The 27478-nt window shown below is 40.4% G+C and overlaps 3 non-coding genes and 1 pseudogene across 3 annotated transcripts; 1 reads left to right on the forward strand and 3 right to left on the reverse strand.

Annotated features, from left to right (window-relative positions):
* The first annotated feature begins 3532 nt into the window (after positions 1–3532).
* On the forward strand, positions 3533–3638 carry LOC125578747. Its single transcript, XR_007316830.1, has one exon. It is a non-coding gene; the product is annotated as a small nucleolar RNA R71 (small nucleolar RNA).
* A 9901-nt stretch (positions 3639–13539) lies between these two features.
* On the reverse strand, positions 13540–14417 carry LOC106377973 (annotated as a pseudogene).
* Positions 14418–19593: 5176 nt separating this feature from the next.
* On the reverse strand, positions 19594–19665 carry TRNAD-GUC. Its single transcript has one exon. It is a non-coding gene; the product is annotated as a tRNA-Asp (tRNA).
* Positions 19666–20389: 724 nt separating this feature from the next.
* LOC125578738 lies at positions 20390–20496 on the reverse strand. The gene has a single exon (XR_007316821.1). It is a non-coding gene; the product is annotated as a small nucleolar RNA R71 (small nucleolar RNA).
* Positions 20497–27478: the final 6982 nt, after the last annotated feature.

The raw sequence follows: 27478 nt of genomic DNA on the forward strand, positions 1-27478 counted from the left end.
ATCGCATGATCGCGAGAAACTCGTCGGTACTCCTGCTTGCATCCTCTTTCTCGACTCCACGATGGGTCAGGACCGGGAACGACATCTCTTTGGGGGGGGGGGGGGCCATCGAACCATAATGAGCAACCCACCATGCCTCGTTCTCGGCGGGATGTACCGATTGAGGCACGAACTCCATCTTCGGAACAATGAGCTCTTCGTAAGCACTCGCGGATGAAGACCCTTTTTCGCAATCTTTTTCTTGCTCGACATCTTTATACTTCTCTTGAGAAAATAGAGGAAAAGGGTGGAAAGAAAGGAAGAAAGTTTTTTCTTAAGAAAGATCTTAGAGAAAGACAAGAAAGTGAAAAAATTATGAGACAAGTTACCTCCCTTTTTATAGGCATGAGAATTTACTATTCCAGCTCGGACTTTCGGATATTAATTCCATCCATCACGTCTAACTTGCCAAACATGCCTAACCGCACGCTAGGATCTTACGATGCATGATCCTAACGGGCTGGGGGGCTAACTGTTGGGGTCAAAAACGGTTACGACGGAATTACCACCCGAAAATCCTCGAAGATCGTATTTCCGAAAGAGATAGTAAAAAAAAAGATGTAACTTTCGTAAAATATAACCAAACACGAAGTTTTTACGAAGAAGTATCCTTGAAGATTCAAGGATAACAAACCAAGCTCGGTCGTTGCGTAATTACCGCGCATACACGCCGTCCGGTCGCTACGTAGCAACCAAGTCCGGGCCGATATCGGCCCCTACATAGCGACCGAACGTCCGACCCGCTCGGTCGCTACGTAGCGACCGAGCGATCGTCCCGCTCGGTTGCTACGTAGCGACCGAGCGCTCGTCCCGCTCGGTCGCTACATAGCGACCGAGCTCGAGCCAAAGCTCGGTCGCTACGTAGCGACCGACCGCTCGTCCCGCTCGGTCGCTACGTAGCGACCGGGCTCGAGCCGAAGTTCGGTCGCTGTGTAGCGATTAAACTCTTCCGAACATCGATACGACACCAATCCATACATTCTCGTCAAACCTTCGAATGCTATCTCCCGAAGACCGTAGCAAGCTCAGTCAATGTTTTCCGCCATTCTAACTCATCGATCAAACTTCACGGATTCGAAACCGCGGAAAGTTCGTTCTTTATCAAAAGAAATCGTAGTAAACGTGTCGAGTCGGAAGACGGCCGAAAAGGACCTAAAACACGACTCGAGGCCCACCCTACGATTTCTTAACTAAAAGCCCATGAACCACAGTACGGTTTACGCTTGGTCCACAAGGAAGGATAAATGTCAAGTTTCCGCGGATAAATACGGAAGTTTTGAAGATAATTGTGAAGATCGGGAAAAATGGAATATCTCCATTTTTATGCTATGACGGCTTAAGGGCAGAAGAGTAAAAGCGTAAACCGACCTTGGAGCTAGTATATAAGGAGTCCTAGGCGAGGAGCATGAGGGAGAGAACATTTTCAGAGCAAACTTAGCACTTAAGAGCGATTTAGGCATTTTTCGTTTTTGTTATTTCGAGCTACGACTCAATTAGGTTTAGCCGTCTTAGGGTTGCTAGAACTAGGAATCTCGCCGACAGCTCTCGAGCCCAGGCTTATAGCTTGTTGTAAACGCTCATACGCAAATTCGGAAATAAGATCTTCTTTGCTCTCTTTTTCGATTTCTTATACTTTATCGTTGTTGTTCTCGTGTTCTGATTGCTTGACGTGTGGTAATTAGCAGATATCCGGGTCCTCTGGGAAATTAGGGTTTTCCTAGTTTCCTTATTTAAACGGAAATCGACAGTGCGAATTTTGGTTCCCACAAACATCTACCGGGACAAGGGCATTACCAATATGTACCTCCAGATCTCTTATGATACCTCCTGATCGTTTTTCTGAAAGATTCACGACGGTGAAGGATTCTGTTGAAGGTTCGATGGTCAAACAAGCTGATCTGCCATGATCCTAGGGAGGATACTAACTGATGCTCATGTGTCACACATTGAATGGGGAAATTCAACACCCTTGACTACGCATGGTATTGCAAACTTCTCAGGATCACTCTTCTTCGTCAATGTGATCTTGTGTTTCATCTTCTCTCTGACTTGATGAAACATTCTCCTAATGTCCTCCTCAGTTACATTTGTTTCTCTGAAGAACATCCACAACCGGTGTGTGAAGTAAGCTTCATCAAAAGCTTTTTCGATTGGGATTCTGAGGATTCTTTTTGTGAAACCATCCATCTCCTTATCGTTAGCTTCCCTCTTAAGGTTCTTAGAAATTTTCTCCTTTCTTTTCCTTAACCTTCTCCCTTCAGTTTCCTGATCTTCTTGAACTGGTTCTGGTGAGTTATTTAAAGGGTTGGGTTTTGGTTCGGGTAGGCTAGCTAATGGTTTAGGTGGTGGTCTGAGTGCGTTGATATAATCATTATCGATTGAGGGTAACCGCACTCGGTATGTCAGAGGTGTCTGTCGATCGATGGGAGGTGGGGTGTGACGATCAACGTCGGACTCACTCTGTCGATAGATGGTTGGCTCAACCGATCGATCGATTTTATCATAGAAATGGGAGGGTGGGTGAGGATGCTTAGCTGCGAATTCCTCATGAGTTAGAATTCGAACTGCATTGCATTCAGTTGATTTAGCGGACGACATCAATCGATGACTGGAGTAATCCGTCCATCGATCTTTGTCATGGTCTGTCGATCGATGCGAGTTCATCGACATCGGTCGACACCATAGGGATCCGCCGAGACTCATGGAGCTTTCGATTTCGAAGTCTCCTTCCTAAAGCTTTTCATGTCTCACCACTTGCCAGAAATCATCATCTATGATGGCATTTACGTGGTGTTTTCTTTTATCAGCTTATGCCTCTCTAGCGAAAGCTTCTTGCCTCTTTATAGTCTCGCCAGTTTGAATTACTTGCGTTTCAAGTTTTCTCACCTGAGTCCTTAAGGTCTCGATTTTGGTGTTCAGATTGTTGTAGGCGGAGTCTATTTTACCGTTGAAATCCACGGTGATTTGTTCTTGTCCCAACAGTACTCGATCAAACATTTCTTCTATCTTGCTTTCCTGAGTCTGGGGTGGTGGATTCTGGTAGTAAGAGTTTGAGTAGCTTTTGCTGTTGTTGAAGGGTTTTTGAAATTGTGAACTCTCGTTACTTCTTTGACCATTTCCAAAGAAGTTTCTGTTTCCGCCCTGGTTTCCAAATTTTTGGAATCCGGTACCTCCGATGTAGTTCACATTTTCTTCTCCTTCCATATTTGCTACTTCTCCTTCAGCTAAACAGACTTGCTTCCTAAGAAACTCGTGCACCACATCTAACTTAGCTCTTACTTCGTCCATCTGTTCCTTCCCGATAGAGGCTACAGACTTCATACGTTCAGAGTCAGTGTTTTTGGTGCTGCTGCTGTTAGCGAGGTTTTCGATAAGTATCATAGCTTCCAACGGATTCCGAGTAGTGAAGTTTCCTTCACTTGCCGTATCAAGAGTCATTTGATACTGTAAGGCGAGACCTCGGAAGAAAGTGCTTAGCAGCTGCCCTTCGTTAAATCCGTGGTGTGGACAGTCTCGCAGGAAGAACCTAAATCTAATCCACGCATCTTTGAAGGACTCTCCAGCCTCCTGCGAGAATGTTGAAATTTTGTTCCGAAGTTCTTCAGCGCGTTTCATCGAAGAAGTTTCGTAAGAAAGCATTCTTGATGTCGGCCCATGATGTTAAGGATCTTGTGGGTTGCTGCCTAAGCCAGTGCATCCCTTCTCCATTCAGCGTGTATCTGAAGAGCTTGCACAGCAGGTAATCTTCGGGGACTCCTTCCATCCGAATAGCAGCGATTAGATCCTCGAACCGTTCTAGATGGTCCATAGGATGCTCGTGCGGTAACCTAGAGTAGGGTATCTGCGACACGAGAGTGTAGTATTGAGGCTTCAGCTCGAAATTCTGCTTCTGGATCTCCGGAAGTCGAATAGCTGATCTGTTGGAATAGTACTCATCTGGGCGATTGTAGTCGGCCAGTGGTTTTGATCGAGCGTCCTCGTCTACAGGTTGAGCAGCTCCTGTAGCATCAGCATCAGGGATTACAGTCCCCTGAGCGTCTATTTTCTGACATGTTGCATTACGCAGATGACCCTTCTGGTCATACCGGTTTCCGTTCTCGTCCTGTGTTAGGATAATAATGTTTACCATTTTTGACGACACAGTATCGATCGACGTACGAGGTGTAGTATCGATCGTTATCGAATGATTAGGATCAATCGACGATGAAGGTCTGGTGTCGGCCGACGGTTGGTTGTGTGTATCGATCGACGACGAAGTTGTTGCGTCGAGCGATGTGGAACGTTGACCTCTACGGATGGTGCGTTCCAAATGAGCAGGATCGTCTGAGAACAGCAAGTCTTTCTCCTTGTTGCTTCTTGTACCGCTGGGCATGCACCTGAAAAGACAAGAAAAAGATTATGTTAGAAAGGGGGTAGAGAAAAGAATAAGAATCAATAAAACTAAATCTTATGGCGATCAAAGCTCCCTGGCAACGGCGCCAAATTTGATACCACTCAAATTACCCTAACGAGTGTTACTCTCATCAAAAGAGGTTCAGATGTAGTACTTAGGGATCGAATTCACAAGGAGCTAGGGAACAATTAAATCTAGTGTTTATTAATTCTAAGAGTTGTAAATGTTTAAATGAAATAGCAATAGTAACAAGCGAAGTAAATAGTAAATGTAACTTGGTTGGAAATGATATTAGATGCAGGGCCACTATTCAGGTTTTGGAGATTATAATATCTATAGATGCCTAATTGTTGCATGCATGATATGTTAGGACTCAACCGCTTAACTCACTGATCAGCTGTCGCATGTTTCACTGGTTAACAAGCTAGATCTCGTGTCTCAACGGTTAGTATGTTGACAACGAAAGAGTGTCGATCGATGGTCCTATTGGGCGTCGACCGATACACCTTTGCCTACGTCGACCGATAGTCAGTTGAGAACATCGGTCGACGGGTTCTAGCCAGGCCTATGCGCGAGTATGATATGCCCTATTAAGATACTAAATTGGCGGGTAGCCCTCTCTAGCACTCCTAATATGATGGATAGATGTCAGGATGAGATAACAAGGGTGCTTGAGTATGCAATCCTATGATCAAGTTCTAGTTAGCAAGGCTAAAACAAGCAATGAATACAAATCTATCAGGAATATCACAACAAGGGAGATCTATAGTTTGGGGCTAATCCCACAAACCTATCTGAACCCTGGATCTAATAAATGAACTACTCAGACATAGCAAAGCAATTCATAACAATGAAGAAATGGAAATTCATAGAATAGATGAAAAGAAATGAAAACAAGGAGTTCCAATCACATGTGATCTTCTCTCCAAAACTCTCTCTTCTCTCTCAAAGTAAAACTGTAACAAAAAGCTCTCTTCTGCCGTCAAAACACTTAGGCAGTATATAATCTACTAGGTTAAAAACTCGTCAGGGCATTTTCGTAATTTGGCTTGGCCTTGGGTTTTAAGTCCGCTGGATCCAAAATGTCGCGTGTCCAATGTCTCGACATCGATCGACGGTACTTGTGTACATCGATCGATATTAATCTTCATCTGTCGAGGCATCTCTTGGTGTCGATCGACAGCACTGGATGCGCATCGATCGATTGTCCTTCCTCTCGTCGACCTCTACATGGTCAGCTCGGGTGAAATGTCCTTTAAGCTCCAAAGTGCTCCAAAGTCATAGCTTTACTCCGAAATGCACATGAACCTGAAAACATACCTAGAAGAGTAGAAAACATAGATATATATATAGTAAAACACCTATATACCATGGATGAAAACGGGTCAAATCCAAGGAATATCAGACACCCATGGTTGGATAAACTGCCAGGATACATATTCGAGCTGGAAGAAGTTGAGGAAAGGATGCACATGTCTAAGGCCTCACACCTTGCGGTCCCTAAATATCAGAGACCACCTATCTGGACAAAGGAAGCTACTGGATTTCACAAGAGATTGAAGATGATACATAATCCTGTGAAGATTGTGGTTCAATGTGCTGTGATCGAAGTTGAATTTCCTATCCCACCAGATAGATGTATGCAGTTAAGTCCTTACATTGGGGTACTTGATTATCCTCTACATGCATAAGCTTCTCAAAGAGGGTTGCGATTTAGAGACGAAGTTGATAAGGGCCCAGCATAAGAAGCAACGATCAACACCGACCAGATACCATTGAACGACACCACAGTGCAATATCGAACGATATCTACTATCAGGCATCGATCGACGCTACCACTTCTTCATCGATCGACACTGGACGAGTATTAGGGCAGAAAGAGTTCGATGTGTGTGGACACCTTAGGATGGAGATACCACCATGCGATCAAACAAGTCTGGGGGAAAGAAGAGGAGGAATTGGAAGAAGAGAAAAAGGATCAGGGGTGATTCTCAGTTATCATTTACCCTCGCTTCTTAGATGGTGTCAGAAAATCCAGAGTGCGCAGCAGATGCTTCTCACAGCCATTTTCAAAGCTTCGAGCACTCCTTATTGCGGAGATGATAGACAAAGGAGAAGAGTCTATGGAGGAGGCTTTCACACAGGAATGATAAAGCTTCAGAGAGTAGACATTGAGACTTGTTTGGAGCGAGTTCTCATTCTCATCCGGACTAAATTAGATCTCCAAAGTCAAGCTAGATGACTATAACAAAGCGCTGAGTGGGAGGCAACCCACTGTTAGGTTTGTTTTAAATTTGGTTTTACTTTCATTTATTATTAATTCTTTGTTTTCTAATGATTTCAGGTTAAAAAAAAATGATGGATGAACAGTGCAACGGCACTGTAGTGACCACACTGTAGCAGAGGCATTGTAGCATCGATCGACACTGTAGCAAGGACATCGATCGACACTGTAGCAAACAAATCAATCGACACTGTAGCAAAAAATCGGGAGTTATTGTAGCAGTGTTACTGTAGCAGAACACTGTTCATCGGAAAAATATTTATTTAGATAATTGGTTTTATTATGTACTTACTTTTAGTGTTTTATTTATGTTAGGTAAAAAGAAAAAGATCCAAGGTCCAAGAGTTCTGAACTAGCATAGATCGACGGCCGGCCAGCGTATCGATCGACAGAGCATCATATGTATCGATCGCCACTTAACTGTGTTGATCGATACTCACATGAATGGCATGTATACTCGCGAAACCTTGTTAATATTGTCCTTATGATTTATTTTCTCACCAATTTTAGACTGTATAACACTGGTCACGGTGTTGTTTAAGTTTGCAGGAGGTTTTACTTATATTGTGTTTTAGTTAGCTATTTAGGAAAAAAAAAAACCGAGTAGACTATTCCTCAGCACATTGACCGATGAGACCAGCTCGATATTGATCGACAGCACTTCAGACCCAACGATCGATTGTCTCTTCATTTTGTCGAATGATTGCTCTAGCCATCGACAGATGAGGCCATGTCGCTATCAGTCGACAATACTTCATCAACAACGATCGATTGTCACTTCATTGTGTCGATCGACACTGAGCAGGTCATCGTTCTTACTTGTTATATTACATACTTATGATTATTTATCTCCATAACTCTGACTAGATATACCCTGGGGACAGTGTAATTTAAGTCTGGGGATGTTTACTGATTTTAATGTGTTCATGAGTCTTATCAAAATGTTTTAAAAAGAGTTTTATTGACTCAAGAAGGGGATAATGTACTTATTAGATTTTTGCTTTTTATCTAACCATTCTTTTGCACTATTCTAGACTTACTGATTGCAGATAGTACTAAAGATACTAAAGTGGATCAACCTGTCAACTATTCACACTTGCTGAGATTGTTTAAGGGAACCAAAGCTGACCTCCAACACTAAACCTGACACAACTGTTTGTCTTGGGGCTTGGTATACATGGGATCGGATTCTTCAAACAAGTCTGGAAGGTAAGCCTTGTGTAGATTTATCACATTTTCTCTTTCTATTTCGACCCTAGATTTATAGGTAGAGATATTTATAATTAAAAGAAAAAAATATATATATATAATAGGTGTTACTTAGGTGGAATCCGAACAGGACTTTGTGGCTACAACCATTAAGGTTTGCTTCATAAAGATTCCAACAAAAAGAATTCGAACGGGACTTAGTGGTGGCAATCATCAAGGTTCGATTCACATGAATTCTTGGATATAGGTAAAAAAGAAGTGAACAGGACTTGGTGGCAACCACCATTAAGGCTTAATTCATGGAAGCATGTCCAATCTTGGTCAATGATCCTGCAATGGGAACAGACTTTTACTAAAGAGTGAAATTAGTAGAGAGAAAAGATAATAACTAACTTTTACCTGCAGATCGAGATACTTGTTTGAAAATCCTTGCATCATGTGATCGATACTCCCAAGGTAAAGCCATCACTTTTATTTATGTTAAGAAATGAGGTTGGTAGAGGGGAATGTATGACGTGATTTGCTAAGTTGCTGGCTAGGTGAATTTGGTTGCTAAGCTAGGATATGGTATAATGTGCTTTTGTGATTAGGACTTCTTAGATGTGTATTGAAATATTGCAGAGGTGATGATTCTAAGTTTTAAATCATGTGAGTCCCTGCTGTTTTCAAACTTCTTTCAGAGAGGCTGCCCGTATGTTTTGCTTAAGGACAAGCAAAAAGGTAAGTCGGGGGAGTTGATAGACCATGGATTTTACCTACTTTCAGCCATGGTCTATAAGTGTTGTAATAACTAATTACTATTATATAGAGTCTATTTGGAATATTTATAGGTTCAGGTAGTTTCTAGAGAAATATGGTGATTTTGGAGCCTTTTGAGGTGCAGAACTGCACAGGCGTGTCAGATTTCTATCAATGGATGGAGACCTTCCCACCGTTAGATATAACCCATATTTTGACACAAGATAGAATATTGAGTTATCTTTCCAATTCTGCCGGTCTAAGGTTATGCCCGTTTTACTGAAGAGTGGTAAGTCTGCCTCGCGAGAGGAAGCTGTCGAGGAGATGAAGGACTGTCGATCGACGTTACAGCATTGGTGTCGGTCGAAAGTGATGAAAGAATATGGGGTGAACATATTTTTTGACCGACTGAAGCCCAGAAGTAACCACAAATGACCAGAATGTCCTTGGACGACCAAAAACCCTATCAATGTTATTTCTAAGTCATTGTTGACGGCTAAACTCTTGTTTTTAGTGAGGAGAGAAAGGATGAACTCCATCAGAGTCCTCCTGGAACTCCATTGGTTTTGGTTTTATATTATTTTTGCTTTTCATATATTCATCTATGATTTCTGTGACAAACTTCATGTCTGAATAGATTCACCTGTTAGGTTTAGGGTTCAGATAAGTTATGAAGGATTAGCCCAAAATATAGAACTGCTAAGTTGTGATATATATCATAGGATTGTTCTTACTGCTTGTGTTCTAGAGTCATGAACTAGAACCCTGATCTTAGAATCATTAGGCACAATTGTGAATGCTTGGTCTTTTCTCTGAATTGTATTCTATTGAGCTAGGATTGCTAGAAACATACGAAAGTTGATTTAGGAACACTACTGAACACATATTCAACCTGATCGTAAAGCTTGCTAGAAGCGATATCGATCGATGATCCAATAGATTAATAGATCGATATTGTGAAAGGTATATTGATTGATATTCCTATAGAATAATCGATCGACACTTTCTTGTGATTAATAAACGAGAGTTGAGATCCAAGATCTAGATATTAGACTGTCTATACAACGGAAGTTGTTAGATTTGTACTCCTAGTTGAGTTCTATAATATCTTGCAAGCAACAATTAGGCTCTATATCATTATAATCCAGATTACCTGAATAGAAATCCTAGATCTAGCAACCATCTTTCCATCAAACAACTCTCTGCCAAGCTGAAAAATTGTCTTGTTCAACTTGTTTACTGCTTTATTTACTGCTTTGCTATATTTATTTACTGCTTTATAAACTATTAGCCTAGCTTAATCATATAGCTATTAGATCTAATTGGTTCCCTAGCTCCCTGTGAATTTGACCCCTAAGTACTACAACTCAACCTCTTATTTGAGAGAGTAAATCCCTCCTTAGGTAATTTGAGGGTAATTTGAGTGATATCAATGTTTTACCTAGAGACAAACTTTTAGAGAGATACATTTTTGGAGGCAGACATTTTCTACACTTACGAAGAGAGCTTAGGATTGGAGAGAGAGGTTTGAACTTCATAAACAGAGAAGATCTTAAACTCCATTGTTCTATTTACTCTGCTTTGTTTATTCTTCATATTTATATTATTGAGTATTATTCTGACCATCATAATGTTTCTTATGAATATGTTTGAGTAGTCTTACGTTTAGATTTAGGTTTCTCATATGGTTGATATACGTATTGCTAACTTGAACTGTTGCTAGGGTATTTAAAATATAGTTCTTCATCTAGTTGTTCTTAATGCTAAGTTTAGGATTGATCACCCTTTAACTTAGATCCTAGGATTAATTGAGACAAGCGATAGCTTGACTCAATACCTGAAAGTTGTTGTACTATTGCTTCTGCTGAAAATCAGATTTTTTTCCCTCGAACTGATTTTTATTCTGAAAACCTAGGTTGAAAACTTTCTGATTTTGTTGGTTTCCAAAGTTTTGATTGCTGGTAGATCCCCTAACCACCAATGAATTTCACATTAGTTTGCAGATCTGAATCATCAGCAGTAAGCTCATGGTTAATCTGATTACTCTGATCTTCCACGACATTAACTGACTTCCGATCTCTCTTCATAAGCATCTCAATGTTGGCATTCAGCTCTTCAATCTTCTGAGAATCAGACCCATAATTTTTCTTGAGTCTATCTAACTGTGACCTGCGATTTGCTTGACTAGATGACAGGTTGTCTATCAAGATGTAAGCTTCTTCCACTGTCTTGGTCATGAATTCGTCACTACTAGCAGTGTCCATGGCATTCTGATGGTTCTCATTGACCCCATGATAGAATTTATTCAGTAAGTTCACATCAGTGTAATCATGGTCGGGGTAATCCAGCGTGTACTCCTTCAAACGCTCCCAAGCCTCATGAAAACTCTCAGAACCAAACTTATGAAAATTTCAAATCTTACACTCAGATATGTGGACCTCGACTTAGTAAAGAAGTGTCCCAGAAAAGCAGCCTTTGTCTCCTCCCAATCAGTAAGAGAACCTGGTGCTAAAGACTTCAACCATTTGACAGCCATTTCAATCAAGGAGAAAGGGAACAGTCTGCACTTCAAAGCACCCTCAGGAACTCCATTATGCATGTTGGTGTTGCACAGTCGCTCAAAATGCTCCAACTGATGCATTGGATTCTCTGAAGGAAGCCCATGAAGCTGGTTATTTTGTACCAAATTAATGAAACCAGTATTGATCTCAAAGTCTCTCCTCTCAATAGGAGGTGGACGAATCCCATCACAATCTGTGTAGAAAGCATCAGGGGTGTCATAATACGCAAGTGTCATCCTAGGTATCCCCTAATTCGCAGCATGTTGTCTCGCAGCTACACCAGGCTGCTGATTGTTACTAGCATTGTTGCCATTTTGTCCACCAACAGGAAGTAAATTCTGGCCATTGTTGTTACCCTACTGATTTCGAGGATTATCTTGAAACTAGTTGTTCTAGTTGTCATCCATGTCAATCTTTTCAATTTCTTCCACTACCTCAACAGTTGCAGGTCCTTTCTTTTCCTTTGTCTCTCAAGGCGACCAAACTCTAACTCCAAAGATATTAAATTTGATGACCTTTGATTCCTAGTATGAAATCTGCTCATATACCAGAGAGCACAAACAAAGAAAACAAAAAGGAATGTTAAACAAAGGGAATTCGGCTAAAAATAACCTCAACTTTACATGAATTGCCAGAAGAAACATGAACTTTTGGACTGACAAAAAAAAACACAAAACTTTCATTGACTTTAGAATTAATTAACAATGTTTTTGTTGACTTGCCAATTTAGCACGCCGTCAGAAAATTTACAGATGGTTTCTAAAAATAAATAAATAGATCCCTCGTTTTGAACCAAGGTTGGTTGGTTGGGTCAAATGACAAGGTAATTTACAACTAAGTTAGTGACATTTTCAATGGAGTTACTAACACATTTCGTTTTATTTGGTACTCATTAAATATAAAAAAATTCTCTAAAAACTTATAAAGATTTAAAATTCCCGAAAATTAAAAAAATATAGAAAGTTTTGTAAAATTAATTTCAAAACTAATTTTCATTTTTTTTTTAAACAATTGCTATAAAAGTTGAAATTAATTATACACCTATAAAAAGATACTCACATATTAAAATTAAATTAAAATGCTTAAAATAAATATTGTACCCATTATGAGTGCGATTTTAATTTTTAGCTGATAATTGTAACTTTAATTTTTTGCATTTTCTTTGAATTTTTAAAATTTTTGGAATTTTATTTTTAAAATTATTTTGGAATTCTTTTCATTTTTAACAAAAAAAATTTATATATAATTCAATTTTTGTATTACTATTTCTTGAAGTTTTTTATATTTTTTGGAATTTTAAAGATCTTTTTAAGTTTGCAGAGATTTTTTTAATATTCAGTCAGTACCAAATAAAACTAAATGTGTTTGTAACTTCATTGAAAGTGTCAGTAGGCCAATGGTAAAATGCCTTGCTATTTGTCCCATTCAATCTGAGTTCGAAACCAAGGATCTACTTCTTTTTATTTTAAAATCATGTAAAAGGAAACGACGTCGTTTCACTTAACGCCAACATTTAACGTCTAGTTAACGTTGTCTTAACTGTGGGTTCACGGTGTGTTAATATGGCCAGTCAATCCTAAGTTGCTTAACAAACTAAAAAAGTCAATAAAAGTAAAGTGTTTTTTTTGGCCAAGCTCGAGTACAGATTTTTTTTTGGCAATTCATGCAAAGTTTGTGTTTATTTTGGCCGAATTCTCGTTAAACAAAATATAAGAAAATGCAATAATCTGAAATTGTTCTTTTACTCTAAGGTGACCAATTGGTCCTAGCAACGGCGCCAAAAACTTGTTAATGTTAGGTTTTTATCCGATTATCTAACTGCAAGTATACAGTAAAGTATGCAGTAGTAATACATAATCGAATCCACAAGGACCGATGACCACACGTATAGTAGCAAACAAGTTACTAGCTAAAAGCGATCAAAGAAATTTGTTTGTTTGGTTTTCAGTTTCTTAATTCAAATAAGCAAGAGCAAGCAAACAAGAGGCAATCAAAACAAGTTTGTAAATAATTAAAACAAGCGTTGTGCACTGGGAATTCTCAGGGATCTCTCTTCAGCAATGATCATGCAACAAACAGGCAGGGAAACAAAGTACAACAACGTCTCGATCTCAAATAACAATATTAGAATTAACCTACTTCCGTAGCGCTAACACCCTATGCTCAAAATCCTATATGCTAGCTTTCACTGTATCTCAGATTTATTTATTTTTTTTTAAATAATTCTTCTTTATTTATTTTGCAAATGACGAATTACAAAATTTTTGACCTACCTTTACCAAAAAATGAAAAATTGCAGGGACTTAACAATGCCCTTAAAAGATACTTAACCAAGTACCCAAATAAGTGAGAGAGGAGCTGCTTGTGATTCTCATGTTTCTAGATAGAGGATCAAGCTTCAGTCTGATGGTTTGTTTAACCTCTTGAATGATGGCTTGAGGAGGTCTACTCACGCTGGAGTGGAGGCGACCATTTCTTTCTTTCCAAATCATGTACACAATCGCTTGGAAGACGAGTTTGATTATCAAGAGAATGTTAGGATCTGTTGAAGAAGTCTTTAGCCACCTGAGACAATCTTCAAACCCTGTGGGAGGATTCACTTGGATGCGAGAGCAGAAGTACACCCATATCTAAAAGCTGTATACACAGTCAAAGAACAAGTGCTGTCTAGACTCTTCACACCCTGAACAAAGGAGACAGTTTGGAGGTACTTCAAGACCCCAAACTCTAATCCTGTTTCGAGTTGCCAATCTGTTCCAGGCCCCAACCAAGAGATAAACGCATGCTTGGGGATTCTTCCTGCAAACCAGACTTGAGAGTGCCAAAAAACCGGAGGATTTGGAGGGTGAAGAGTAGACCACGTCTTGGCGGTAGAGAAAACATTTGAAAGGGAATCATTTCCCATTCTCCATAGGTACTTATCATCGCTTGATGAAATCACAATCGGCTCAGACGGAGGCAGACATTGCTTAAGCAAGGTGATTATGGCGTTTCTACTACGAGAAGCACTTAACCACCATTCTCCATTCACTAAAGCTTCTGCCACTGTCACATCCTTGTGCAGACCTGAAACTGCTGGGCCTCTGTCATCAGTCAATTGAATCAAGGGACCTAGAGCCGTCCAATTATCTTACCAGAAGCTAGCAGTCGTGCCAGAACCCACTTCACAGACAACAAAGGGTCTTGCTAGCATTCTTAGTTTGCACAGTTGTATCTCAGATTTTAAAAAAGCTTTAGGTTCTGGTTTGAACAGTTTCAATTTTTAATGTTTTAAAAACACAACACATCACTACGCTATGATCAACTTGATATTGTGTACAGAAGATGCTTGTCAACAATTGATTTTGAACATCAAGAGAGTATATTTTAGCTATATTGAATCATTATTTTCCCGTTTCTTTGGCTCTTTCTTCTCCTTTTATAGGTCTTTCCGGCGGATCATAACGGTGACGCATCTCGGCAAAGATTAGGTAATTTTATGATTGATTTTAATACCTTTGATTTTTGTACGTTTACGTTGACTTGCCGAGCGGTGTGTTAGATTCCTTGAGCTCGGATGGGATTTGACCTTTGTGAGCCGATGTTTACATTTTGGGCTTTAATGATACTCGATTTTGGGCTTTATCGTATTCAGGTTGAACCGGCTCTAACAATTAATATGTATTTTGTATCATAAAAGTGCTTTGCTCTTATCTAAAGGCAAAGCCTATGAATCACACATTTACCAAGAAACGGACTGGAGTGTGTGTGCCAACGAAAAAATAATAATATCGTTACTCGTTAATTTAGGCCAGTAACTAACGCTTCTTAAGCGATTATTTCAGCTAGTGAATTCCAAATCGAGCTCATACTTTGAAAGGAATCTGACCTAGATAAATCTAATCCAATATTAAGGTTCATTCGATTTTTATAATATCCATGTCAACTATAAACATTTAAAGGTCTCACTGATGACCATTCTGAAAACAAAAGCAGCGAATAGAAAAAGAATGTAAAGGAATAAAATTGAAGGAACGAAAAGAAATGGTTATTCCATTTCATATTTAACAAGAAATAACTTAATTATTTATTTTTCTACAAAAAAAAAATAATAGAAAATAAGAAGAAAAAATCAATACCATTAAAAGAGGATCATTCCCAAATTATATCATTAATGAAAATTACATTTTTCTCAAAACACCCTTATTTTTCTAACGAATTGATAAAATTCACTAATGGAATTTAAGTCTTTTGGTTTTGGGCCTACAGATACACCTAAATAGATCTATAAATAATGGCCTATATATATATTTAAAAGATATACTAAATTTAAATTTAATATAAGTATAAATATATTATGAACTAGAAATAAATTCATAAACATGAAATATTATTTTCTTAAATATATGTATCAATAAATTGATCATCTGAATATTATACTGATTTTCAATACAAATCCAAACCTTATATCCTACACCATATATCATATATATATATTTGAATATCATATTTCCATGTATAATGTCATTTTATACATAATATTGATATGGCAATTACGAGTGTTCAAGAATATTTTAAAAACTATCTTAAAATCAAATTTTAAATCTAAAAAAAAACACAAACTTATAATAGGTTATTAATAATAAAAATAAATTAATATTGTCATATGAATAAGATTTTTTAATTCTAAGGAATCACTAATTTATGTAATATTAAAAAATATATGAGTAATTTAATCATTTAAAAAAAAATACTATCAGATATTTTGTGTCTTATCGGATCAATGGTATCAGATCTCAGGTTAATATTGAGTTTGGGATTTTTACCGGGTTATATCGGATTTATAATTAACAAATTTTTGATTAAATCCGAAACGGATTTGGCGATTTAGGCAAAGATAGGCGTATCAGACGAAGTTCACACTCTAAACTCCGCAGAGGAAAGTCATCGAGAAAGTATATGTTTATAAAAATAATAAAAAAATTCTGAGCTCATACTTCTATTAGTAGTGAGCTCTTATCATTCATTTCCTTCATACCTTCCCTTCTTCAAATCTTCTCTAGCTTCTCTCCTAAATTTTAGCTTTCAAAATGTCTTCCTCCCAAGGTGGCAAGAGAAGTTCCGACGTTGAGATGGGCGAGACAACCACCCTGGCTCCGATTCCGACTTCCTCTGTTGAAGCGCCAGCTTGCGTCGCCGGCCATCTTTCTTTCCGAAAGAAACTAGCTCGACGTAAAGCCGAGAAGGAGCCAGTTCGAGCTGGTACCGAGTTCCCATCTTCTTCTGCTCTGGCCGTTGCTCCGGATCGCAGAACCGAGGTCCAGGTTCTGCAGGACGCAGGAACCCTCGCTGGCACGAGTGTTCCGTGTGTTCCGGATACTTCGGTTCTTCCAGCCGGTTCGTCCATGACTCCGATTCTTGTCGGGATAAGGAGCGGGCCGCTGAGTCTATGCCTCCTCCCCCGGCTAGAAAAGAGATCGTCCTAGCGCTGCGTGCTCCTAGTGCTGTTCCGATCGCTCAGCCTAAGGGCCGGAAGAAGAAATTTACCAAGGGTGGTGATGGGGAATCTTCGCAGCAAGGAGGCTCGAGTCTAGCGTCGAGGCTCCGCGGAAAGGTTTGTCGCCTGTTTTGTGGTTTTTTTTTATATGACTCCTTTTTTGTTTATATCTCTAACTGTTTTCTCGTCTCGCAGTTGATGTCGTTGATCGATGGGATGATCAGCGAGTGCGGTTCCGAGGTCAGTCATCTTGCTGGGGAGTTGACAGAGCTGCAAGGTAGATGATCTGAGACTGAAGCCATGCTGACGGCTGTCAAGGATTCTCACTCCGCGAAGGTGTCCAAACTCTAGGTTGAGATCGGGGAGCTCGAGAGGGATCTTGGGAAGAAAGCTAGCTCTTTACTTAAGGAGAAGAAGGCCAAGAAGGCCAAGAAGGCCAAATCTTCGGAGGTGCGTCGACTTCAGCGTTAGATCGAGGGTGACGTAGGATCGGCGAGCCGTGGGATCCGAGAGGCCACGCATGCTCTCCACTCTGAGTTCCAGCCTTGTTTGGCGAACATCTCTGCCTTTCTTGGCTCTCTCGAGTGCATCCGGAGCAGGGATTTGGCCTTGGCGAAGATTGAGGGCGGGATGGCTGTAGTTCGGGCGTTCCAGAGCGAGACTCCTCGGTCCTTAGAGGCCGAAGAGACCCGGTTGTCTGATTGCAAGAGAGATTTGGCAGCCGTGGATGGAGATTTTGATCTCGTCCTAGCTGACCTGAAATCCGCGTGCTTCCTTCCGACGTGGTCAGAAGACCCAGAGGGGAAAGATCCTGTGGTCGGAGAAAATGGGGGTGACGCGGTTCCAAGCTTGGACGAAGTGATGGGTGAAGAGAGAGCTTGAATTCAGAAGATGACTATGGTTTAGATCTCTTGTGAGAGATTTTTTTTTGTGTTGATGTTTGGGCCTTAAGTGGCTTTATTTCATGTTTCGGGACTGGCCGTTTGTGGCTTCGAATCCCTGCCGTGTTGCGGCTTTCTTTTTATTATAAGATGATCAATTTGTGTTTTTCGTAAGTTAGTGTATGCTATGGAAGGAAGATGATGAGTTGTCGTCTCATATCCTTCTTCGATGTGAAATGCTTTGTTCGCGATCTTTCGAGAGTTTTTCCATTTCGCGAGATATCTGAAGATGTTGAATATAAACATAGAGGCATGGTTTTAGGATCTCATATCTTTTCGATATCATGCCTTAAGATGTTAGAGACCATTGTGCTGGGTTTAGGGCAAGACCTAGGTTTACTTTTGGTTTTAAGATTTATGTGGTGACTAGCCGGCTATCAATTTATCTGTCGCGATTTTAACCTGATTCGTACCGATTTAAAGTCCGCGATAGGTTCTCGGCTTATTGATATTACGTGTATACGCACACCAATTAACCTAATGTGCACACTACCTCAATCGAATGGTATGTCGATGTAGCACTTTAGGATCGAATCCACAGAGACCAACGATTACACTTTATCTTTATGGGATCAATACTTAGCTAAAACAATGATGGGTTTTGAGATTAAGGTTTCGTAACAAGCAAGTAATAAGATTAATTAAAGATTTCAGATGATTAAAATGCTATTCTAGGGTGGTTTGGTTGGGTGTTAAACAAGTGTGAGCCAAACAATTATTCAAGTTCGATTAAAGACCAGTTTAGAACTCGGATCACTTAAGGTAGATGATATATGGTGTTTTATACATCTTGTATATATGCTTTTCAATTGGTTTTCAACTCTTTATCGAGTCTTCCTAGTCCTTTTCGAGTCATTACAGGTCTGGAGTTGCATTGGATGGGAGATGGACCAGCTGGAACAAAAGAGGCAGAAAACAGTGCAATTTCGTGATTTTCACGCAGAACAGTCTTGATGACTGTTTCAGATAGCGGAGCAACCCGAGTGACTGTTCCGAGTGCCTGTTCCAGCGGCAGAGTTTTGTAAGGAAACTACAATCTATTTCGGGATTTGCCCTAATCTCTCTACTTTCTCTCCCAGCCGCATGTGGCTTGGATATATCTTCTTTTTCTGTTTCTTTTTATTATTTCTACGCTTTTTCTCTGAGAAAACCAGACCTTAGAGTTGGAGACTTGAGATTTTGCTACTTTGTAAAGGGAGAAGGCCATCTGTGTCGATTTAGAGAAGAACCCCCTGAACCCTATTACTTTATTTCAGTCATATTTCATGTTGTTTTATACCTCTGTCTCTGTGTTTTCTTGTTTCATGGCTGAGTAGTCAGCTTGCTTAGTCTAGGGTGTTAGATCCGTGAGCTTGACATAAATAAGTTATAAATCAATTGTCTTCATTCACTGCTGTTCTTAAGGCTTGCATCAAGTTAACCACTTAGTGCCTGATTCTAGGTTTAATCTATTTATCAAAACTGTTATAGGTTGCTCTATCGGACCAGCGAAAGTAGATGTTAGGATGTTTTGTGAACATATCGGACTTTATCTCTATTGCTTGCTGTTGCATCTTGATCCAAACGAGAGTTTAGGTATCAAGATCGATCAGCATAGGGGGCAGTACCACGACAGTGGACTGTTCTATTTGAGTGATCCGAGTTCTAGACTTGCTCTTAATTGAACTTGGATAATTGTTTGGCTCACACTTGTTTAACACCCGACTAAACCACCCTAGGCTAGCATTTTAATTATCTGAATACTTTAATTAATCTTGTTACTTGTTTCTCACGAAACCCTCAAATCTTAAAACCCCCATATTGTTTTAGCTAAGTATTGATCTCATAAAGATAAAGTGTAACCGTTGGTCTCTGTGGATTCGATCCTAAAGTGCTACATCGACATACCATTCGATTGTGGTAGTGTGCACATTACGTTAATTGGTGTGCGTATACACATAATATCAGTTTGGCGCCGTTGCCGGGGATCGAACCCGGGTCACCCGCATGACAGGCGGGAATACTTACCACTATACTACAACGACCTCTATTTATTTTTACCTTTATTTTTCGGTTATTTATTTAGTCTAAGACCTCTAACTTGCTCTATCCTTTTTATTGTAACTAATGTTCCAGGTGCATGATCAGTAGACATACTCGGAAAAATGCACAAGGAGAATTGATTACACTTACCAACCAGGAGCTAGGAAGGTTAGAAAGAACAAATCGTCAACAGCCAAGGCAAACCGACACAACTATGGGTGATCACGCCAATCAAGAGCAACTCACTGCTCAGTTGCAACAGATGCAACAACAGATGCTTCAAATGCAGCAGACCATCCAATCTCAGCAGGATGCTGCTGAACAGGCTGCTCTCGCGCGGCAGGAACAACAGGCGCAGACTGTTCCAATCGGGCAGAGAAACCTTCTTTGTAACATCCCTACTACGCGCTCTGCCATTGTTCCTCCATCCTGCACCAGGCAGGACTTCGAGATCAAGCCTGCTTTAATTGGTCTAGTACAGAGAAAGGTGTTCTCTGGTCTCTCTACAGAAATTCCAATGGAGCAAATTGAGAGCTTCGAAAAAGTCTGCAGTTTCACTCGCGCGAATGGTGTTCCACCAGATTACATCAGGTGCATGTTATTCCCATTCTCTCTTGATGGAAAAGCTGCACGGTGGTTGAACTCTCTCCCTACCGGCTCTCTTATTCATGGGAACATGTCCGATCAGCGTTCCTCAGCCATTTCTACTCTAAGGCGAGAACAGCTGCATTGAAGAACAAGATCACCTCCTTCAGACAGCTCATTGATGAGCCTTTCTGCGACGCATGGGAGCGCTTCAATGACTATCGCAGAGAATGTCCTCACCATGGATTTGATGATGATTACCTTCTGGACATTTTCTATGATGGCGTGGACTGGAAATACCAAGGTGCTCTAAACTCTGCGAGAAATGGAGACTTCATGACTCAAACCACTGATGGAGCATTTAAGCTGATTGAGAACATATCTGCTAGCTCAGCTAATAAGAAAGAGGAGAGTGATTTCTCCATGAAAGGGAACAGTTCCGACACCCAGAAAATAGATGAGCTGACTGCCAAAGTTGATCAGCTACTGAAAAACAACCAAGGGCACGTCTTCAGCATGGAGCAAGCTACGACCGGGCATATTCAGAACCAGAACAAGCGACAGCCGCAGAGCAATCAGCAAGCTGTTCCAGCTAACGGGAACAGTCAACCAGATGAGTTGAAGGGTCTCAGTATGATGATGCAACAGCTTTTGCAGGGTCAGCAGGTTCAGGCCAAGGTCATGAATCAGGTAACGACGAAAATGGACACCAGGATGGGCAACATGTTCACTGAGCTGAATAACAAGTATGACACTCTTGCGATCCACCTAAGAAAAAGATCAATGTTCAGCTTGCTCAAACAGCTGAGAGTGTCAAGAGGCAACAAGAGACGCTCCCTGGAAAAACTGATAAAAATCCTAGGACTGAGCACTGTAGAGCAGCCGTTCGCTGATACTGTTCTAGGCACAGAAGAGAACACAGAGCAGTCTGCTAGATCTGGAGTGACTGCTCCTAGCGAACCTGCTGAAACTCCACCAATGCGAGTCTATGTTCCTAAGGTTCCCTATCCAATTCCACCTAAACATCTGATGGATCCCATTAGTGAAGAGCAGCTGATAGGTTTTAACAAGATGGTGAGAAGGCTTCCAAAAGAACTTGCATTCGAAGATGCTCTGCAGATTCGGTCATTGCTCAAGTTCTTTAAAAATTGTAGAGAGACTCAAGAGGAGATCAAGGTCCTCTATACCAAAGCACTGTCTACACCAGCACTAAAGGTATTGCCTAAGGTTGATGATCCTGGAAAGTTTGTTTTCCCATATTCCATCGCAGGAGCGACCTTCAAGGACGCTCTTTGTAACTCTGGTTCTTGTGTGAATCTCGTCTCAAAGGCTATTGTTAACGGTTTGGGTATTGCCGATGTTGAGCGTTCTCAGGTGACCCTGACCTTTGCAAACTCTTCCAGAGCAGTCCCATATGGAACCATCTGCAGCCTTCATGTTCAAGTAGGGGAATGCATTGTTCCTACTGAGTTTGAAGTTGTTGAGATGAACAAGGATCATGAGATGCCTTTGATATTTGGAAGGACATTCATGGCTACTGTTGGAGCAACCATCGATATGCCCAACAAGAGAGTCTGCTTCTCCAACACCAACAAGAAAGTTTTCTACAAGGCTGTACCCACCAGATCTTTCTCATCACACGCCTCTTGCATCTCAGTGTTTGATGTAGAAAATTTGAAGGTTGTTCCAGAGAAGGAGCATGGTGATAAGGGTGAGAGCAGGCTGTTCTCTGATGAAGATCCTAGCACTGATCCTACTAAATTCAGAGGGAATTCAAGGGTGAAACAGAAAGTCCAAAAGAAAATGGTCAAGGGAGATCCTACAATGACTTTGATACCTCTCAAGTGTGATGAGAACTCCATTGAGTATGAGGTAAAGTGCAAGGGTACCTCCAAACCGTTCTCTAAAGTCAGAGCCATTATCACACATGAGCTGAAGGAGAAAGGGGAAGATGCTGTGAAAGGGTTGTTGAGCAGGGTTTTGAAGCTGAACATGTCTGATTGTGGAGCTTGTTTTGGAACAAGCCCTCCTGCTCAACCCGACTGATCCCAGTCACCAAGTCAAGCTAGAGACTTAAACCAAGCACTTAGTGGGACGCAACCCACTGGTAAGTGTAAATATAACTTGGTTTTATTTTTGGTTGCTTATTTTCGTTTTAGTTTATTGAGTCTCAGGTCAAAAAGCAAAAAAATCCGAGATACTTCAAAAATTATGGGTTGCAGAAACGGAACAACCTGCCCCCTGAAAAGAGCGGTTGTTCCAGGCGACCATCTGACGATATAACACCAATATTTGCATGGAGCACCCGCTCCACTCAGGTAAGTATCTCAACCAAAAAAAAATGTTTATTCTTGTTTTCACCTTCTTTCTGATTTATTTTCACACCAGGGATAGTGTGAAGTAAGTCTGGGGGAGGGTTTTCGTCGTTTACTAACTCGTTTCTTTCTTTTGTTTTTCTTTTGGGTCACTTTGAGACTGTTTTTATGATCCAGTCAGTCAAAACTTTGTGGGAATTAGGACCTTATTTCGTGTTGATCACTGACCACCTCGTGCTTTACTTATCTTATTCAGTGACCTTAGCAGTGGTGAAAGACACACATGTGGACCTGGAACATCCTGACATATCTCACATGATTCTCCAGAAGTTCTCAGCCGATCAGGTTACACTGGGTAGACTTAACTCCATCTTACTTGAACCTAATCTTGACTGAAATTCTTCTTGTTATGGGCATTAGATCAGGGAAACGAGAACACACTCCGGACTTCTTATCCTTTTTATCCATCTTGCTGATCATGAGTGGCTAGCTCATTTTTACCTAGTTCCCACCTGCACCTTAGCCTTTATTCCACCTTCAAGCATTTGTTTTTCAGTGTCATATGTGCAGATAAGTGCAAAAAGGTCGGAGAGGAAATGATCAACGCAGCCTCCTACTCGTCACTGGTGCAGAAATTCTGTCAGAAAGGAGAACAAGCATATTAATGGAGCAACCGCTCCATAACCAATGAACTTCGCAAGAGAAGGGAGAACCAGAATGGTTGCGAAATCAGAACCACCAGTGGCACTCAGAACCATCATGTATGACCTCCTTCTTCGTCACATCACCATATCAGTCTTCAAAAAAAAAAAAAAAAAAAAAAACCAAATGAAGGTGATGGAGAAGGGTATGAAATCAAAGAAACATGAGCCACTGGGAAGATCGAGCAAAGGAGTGGGTACCAAAAGGAAAGTGGAACGCAGAACAATCAGTTGCCTGTTCCGTCATCAGAACAGTCGCACCAGATAGAGCAAAAACGAGTAGAGGCTGTGGACATCAATGGATCTATCCTCTCATGCCATTTTGTGTGATATCATGCATCCTCTTCAATGAAATGGTAGCCCCTAAACACTCTTAACTCCACCATTAAATAGCCTGTTCCACACCTAGACCGTCTACCCTGAATGATGCCTGTGATGAGAAGCTCACGCTACTCTTAAATGAATGTAGGGAGTTCTGTCTCGATAGTGTTGTTTTTTCAGGTTTGAGATGAAGAGTATGGAGCCGATTTTTGAACAGCAGTCAGTGGGGTTCCGGTAAGGGTGTGTTGTCCTAGTTTTACTGCTTGTATGGTTCAGAGATTCGTGGTTAAAGTATGTTTGCTGAGAATAGGAGAGTTCCCACACTTTCAAACCTTTCTCCCTGTTCTTGATACTTGACATTGTTTGAGGACAAACAAGGATCTAAGTCTGGGGGAATTGATATATGGTGTTTTATACATCTTGTATATATGCTTTTCAATTGTTTTTCAAGTCTTTATCGAGTCTTCCTAGTCCTTTTCGAGTCATTACAGGTCTGGAGTTGCATTGGAGGGGAGATGGACCAGCTGGAACAAAAGAGGCAGAAAACAGTGCAAACTGGTGATTTTCACGCAGAACAGTCTTGATGACTGTTCCAAATAGCGAAGCAACCCGAGTGACTGTTCCGAGTGCCTGTTCCAGCGGCAGAGATTTTTAAGGAAACTACAACCTATTTCGGAATTTGCCCTAATCTCTCTATTTTCTCTCTCAGCCGCATGTGGCTTGGATATATCTTCTTTTTCTGTTTCTTTTGATTATTTCTACGCTTTTTCTTTGAGAAGAAACCAGACCTTAGAGTTGGAGACTTGAGATTTTGCTACTTTGTAAAGGGAGAAGACCATCTTTCTCGATTTAGAGAAGAACCCCCTGAACCCTATTACTTTATTTCAGTCATATTTCATGTTGGTTTATACCTCTGTCTCTGTGTTTTCTTGTTTCATGGCTGGATAGTTAGCTTGCTTAGTCTAGGGTGTTAGGGTGTTAGATCCGTGAGCTTGACATAAATAAGTTATAAATCGATTGTCTTCATTCACTGTTGTTCTTAAGGCTTGCATCAAGTTAACCACTTAGTGCCTGATTCTAGATTTAATCTATTCATCAAAAGTGTTATAGGTTGTTAGACATAACTTGAATGAGCATCATATCCCTAACCAGCGAAAGTAGATGTTAGGGTGTTTTGTGAACATATCGGACTTGATCTCTATTTCTTGCTGTCGCGTCTTGATCCAAACGAGAGTTTAGGTATCAAGATCGATCAGCATAGGGGGCAGTACCACGACAGTGGACTGTTCTATTTGAGTGAACCGAGTTCTAGACTTGCTCTTAATTGAACTTGAATAATTGTTTGGCTCACACTTGTTTAACACCCGATCAAACCACCCTAGGCTAGAATTTTAATTATCTGAATACTTTAATTAATGTTGTTACTTGTTTCTCACGAAACCCTCAAATCTTAAAACCCCAATATTGTTTTAGCTAAGTATTGATCCCATAAAGATAAAGTGTAACCGTTGGTCTCTGTGGATTCGATCCTAAAGTGCTACATCGACATACCATTCGATTGTGGTAGTGTGCACATTAGGTTAATTGGTGTGCGTATACACGTAATATCAATAGATCAGCCCACTGTCGTGGTGCTTCACCTTTTGTCAATCGATCTCAGTACCTAAACTGTCTGTTGGACTGAGATGTGATGACAAACATTAAGATCAAGTCCGATATGTTCACAAAACACCCTAACATCTACTTTCGCTGGTTAGGGATATGATGCTCATTCAAGTTATGTCTAGCAAACTTTTGATGAATCGATTAAACCTAGAATAAGGCACTAAGACCATCTCCAACCCACCTCTATTTTTATCTCTATATTTTCCTCTAAAATAGAGAAACTCTATTATAGAGGTGGATTTGCTCCAATGTATGCCTCTATAATAGAGTTCCTCTATTTATAGGGGAAAATATAGAGATTTGCTATTTTCATCTCTAAATATAGAGGTAAAAAGTAGGATTCCTCTATATTTTCCTCTAAAATAGAGGAACTCTATTATAGAGGCATACATTGGAGCAAATCCACCTCTATAATAGAGATCTCTATTTTAGAGGAAAATATAGAGACATACATTGGAGATGCTCTAAGTGGTTAACTTGATGCAAGCCTTAAGAACAACAGTGAATGAAGACAACCGATTTATAACTTATTTATGTCAAGCTCACAGATCTAACACCCTAGACTAAGCAAGCTGACTACTCAGCCATGAAGCAAGAAAACACAGAGACAGAGATATAAAGCAACATGAAATATGACTGAAATAAAGTAATAGGGTTCAGGGGGTTCTTCTCTAAATCGAGAGAGATGGCCTTCTCCCTTTACAAAGTAGCAAAATCTCAAGTCTCCAACTCTAAGGTCTGGTTTCTTCTCAAAGAAAAAGCGTAGAATGTAAAAAGAAAGAGAAAAATATGATATATCAAAGCCACAGGCGGCTGGGAGAGAAAAATGGGATAATTAGGGTAAATCCTGTAATGACTTGTAGTTTCCTTAAAACTCTCTGCCGCTGGAACAGGCAGTCGGAGCAACCCGCTCTATCCAGAACAGTCACTCGGGTTGCTCCGCTATCCGGAACAGGCATCAAGACTGTTCTGCGTGAAAATCACCAAATTGCACTGTTTTCTGCCTCTTTTGTTCCAGGTGGTTCATCTCCCATCCAGTGCAACTCCAGACCAGTAATGACTCGAAAAGGACTACGAAGACTCGATAAAGACTTGAAAACCAATTGAAAAGCATATATACAAAATGTATATAACACCATATATCAATTCCCCCTGACTTAGATCCTTGTTTGTCCTCAAACAATGTCAAGTATCAAGAACATGGAGAAAGGTTTGAAAGTGTGGGAACTCTCCTATTCTCAGCAACCATACTTTAACCATGAATCTCTGAACCATACAAGCAGTAAAACTAGGAAACACACCCTTACCGGAACCCCACTGACTGTTGTTCAGAAATCGGCTCCATACTCTTCATCTCAAACCTGAAAAAGCAACACTATCGAGACAAAACTCACTACATTCATTTAAGAGTAGCATGAGCTTCTCATCACAGGCATCATTCAGGATAGATGGTCTAGGCGTGAAACAGGCTATTTAATGGTGGAGTTAAAAGTGTTTAGGGGCTACCATTTTATTAAAGAGGATGCAGGATATCGCACAAAATGGCAAGAGAGGATAGATCCATTGATGTCCACAGTCTCTACTCGTTTTTGCTCTATCTGGTGCAACTATTCTGATGACGGAACAGGCAACTGATTATTCTGCGTTCCACTTTCCTTTTGGTACCCAATCCTTTGCTCTATCTTCCCAGTGGCTCATGTTTCTTTGATTTCTTCCCCTTCTCCATCACCTTATTTTGGTTCTTTTTTTTTTTGAAGAATGATATGGTGATGTGACGAAGAAGGAGGTCATACATGATGGTTCTGAGTGCCACTGGTGGTTCTGATTTCGCAACCATTCTGGTTCTCCACCTCTGCTCTTGCGCAGTTCATTGTGAGATATGTCAGGATGTTCCAGGTCCACATGTGTGTCTTTCACCACTGATAAGGTCACTGAATAAGGTAACTAAAGCACGAGGTGGTCAGTGATCAACACGAAATAAGGTCCTAATTCCCACAAAGTTTTGACTGACTCGATCATAAAAACAGTCTCAAAATGACCCAAAAGAAAAACAAAAGAAAGAAACGAGTTAGTAAAACGACGAAAACCCTCCCCCAGACTTACTTCACACCATCCCTGGTGTAAAAATAAATCAGAAAGAAGGTTAAAACAAGAATAGACATTTTTTTGGTTGAGATACTTACCTGAGTGGAGCGGGCGCTCCATGAAAATTCTAGGTGTTCTATCGT

Source organism: Brassica napus, chromosome A9, assembly GCF_020379485.1.
Source record: "Brassica napus cultivar Da-Ae chromosome A9, Da-Ae, whole genome shotgun sequence".
In the NCBI taxonomy this organism is placed as follows: domain Eukaryota; kingdom Viridiplantae; phylum Streptophyta; class Magnoliopsida; order Brassicales; family Brassicaceae; genus Brassica; species Brassica napus.